The sequence below is a fragment of the Physeter macrocephalus genome, chromosome 17, assembly GCF_002837175.3.
Source record: "Physeter macrocephalus isolate SW-GA chromosome 17, ASM283717v5, whole genome shotgun sequence".
In the NCBI taxonomy this organism is placed as follows: domain Eukaryota; kingdom Metazoa; phylum Chordata; class Mammalia; order Artiodactyla; family Physeteridae; genus Physeter; species Physeter macrocephalus.
In genome coordinates, this window is record NC_041230.1 from 8,417,884 (window position 1) to 8,419,703 (window position 1,820).

At 36.6% G+C, this 1,820-nt stretch overlaps 1 long non-coding RNA gene across 1 annotated transcript in view; it reads left to right on the forward strand.

The window, feature by feature from the left end:
• LOC102975916 (uncharacterized) overlaps positions 1 to 1,820 on the forward strand; it is a 21,004-nt gene that overhangs the window by 903 nt on the left and 18,281 nt on the right. The gene's annotated exons all lie outside the window — the stretch shown is intronic.

A 1,820-nucleotide genomic window follows, 5' to 3' on the forward strand; every position in this document is an offset into this window, starting at 1 on the left:
ATTTGCATTTCTCTAATAATTAGTGATATTGAGCAGCTTTTCATGTGCTTCTTAGCCATCTGTATGTCTTCTTTGGAGAAATGTCTATTTCGGTCTTCTGCCCATTTTTTGGATTGGGTGGTTTTTTTTTTTTAATATTGAACTGCATGAGCTGTTTACATATTTTGGAGATTAATCCTTTGTCCATTGATTCGTTTGCAAATATTTTCTCCCATTCTGAGGGTTCTCTTTTCGTCTTGTGTATGGTTTCCTTTGCTGTGCAAAAGCTTTGAAGTTTCATTAGGTCCCGTTTGTTTTTTTTGATCCACCTCCTAGAGTAATGGAAATAAAAACAATCTTGCTGTGATTTATATCAGAGTGTTCTTCCTATGTTTTCCTCTAACAGTTTTATAGTGTCTGGTCTTACATTTAGGTCTCTAATCCATTTTGAGTTTACTTTTGTGTATGGTGTTGGAGAGTGTTCTAATTTCATTCTTTTACACGTAGCTGTCCAGTTTTCCCAGCATGACTTACTAAAGAGGCTCTTTTCTCCATTGTATATTTTTTCCTCCTTTGTCATAGATTAGGTGGCCATTGGTGCATGGGTTTAACTAAAGAGGCTGTCTTTTCTCCACTGTATATTCTTGCCTCCTTTATCAAAGATAAGGTGACCATATGTGCGTGGGTTTATCTCTGGGCTTTCTATCCTGTTCCATTGATAGGTATTTCCGTTTTTGTGCCAGTACCATACTGTCTTGATTACTGTAGCTTTGTAGTATAGTCTGAAGTCAGGGAGCCTGATTCCTCCAGCTCCGTTTTTCTTTCTCAAGATTGCTTTGGCTATTCGGGATCTTTTGTGTTTCCATACAGATTGTGAAATTTTTTGTTCTAGTACTATGTAAAATGCCAGTGGTAGTTAGATAGGGATTGTATTGAATCTGTAGATTGCTTTGGGTAGTAGAGTCATTTTCACAATGTTGATTCTTCCAATCCAAGAACATGGTATATCTCTCTTTCTGATATTTCATTGTTAGTGTATACGAATGCCAGAGATTTCTGTGCATTAATTTTGTATCCTGCTACTTTACCAAATTCATTGATTAGCTCTAGTAGTTTTCTGGTAGCACCTTTAGGATTCTCTATGTATAGTATCATGTCATCTGCAAACAGCGACAGCTTTACTTCTTCTTTTCCGATTTGGATTCCTTTTATTTCTTTTTATTATCTGATTGCTGTGGCTAAAACTTCCAAAACTATGTTGACTAATAGTGGTGAGAGTGGACAACCTTGTCTTGTTCCTGATCTTAGTGGAAATGGTTTCAGTTTTTCACCATTGAGGACGATGTTGGCTGTGGATTTGTCATATATAGCCTTTATTATGTTAAGGAAGGTTCCCTCTATGCCTACTTTCTGGAGGGTTTTCATCATAAATGGTTGTTGAATTTTGTCAAAATCTTTCTTGGCATCTATTGAGATGATCATATGGTTTTTCTCCTTCAATGTGTTAATATGGTGTATCACATTGATGGATTTGCGTATATTGAAGAAACCTTGCATTCCTGGGATAAACCCAACTTGATCATGTTGTATGATCCTTTTAATGTGCTGTTGGATTCTGTTTGCTATTATTTTGTTGAGGATTTTTGCATCTATGTTCGTCAGTGATATTGTCCTGTAGTTTTCTTTCTTTGTGACGTCTTTTTCTGGTTTTGGTATCAGAGTGATGCTGGCCTTGTAGAATGAGTTTGGGAGTGTTCCTCCCTCTGCTGTATTTTGGAAGAGTTTGAGAAGGATAGGTGTTAGCTCTTCTCTAAATGTTTGATAGAATTCACCTGTGAAGC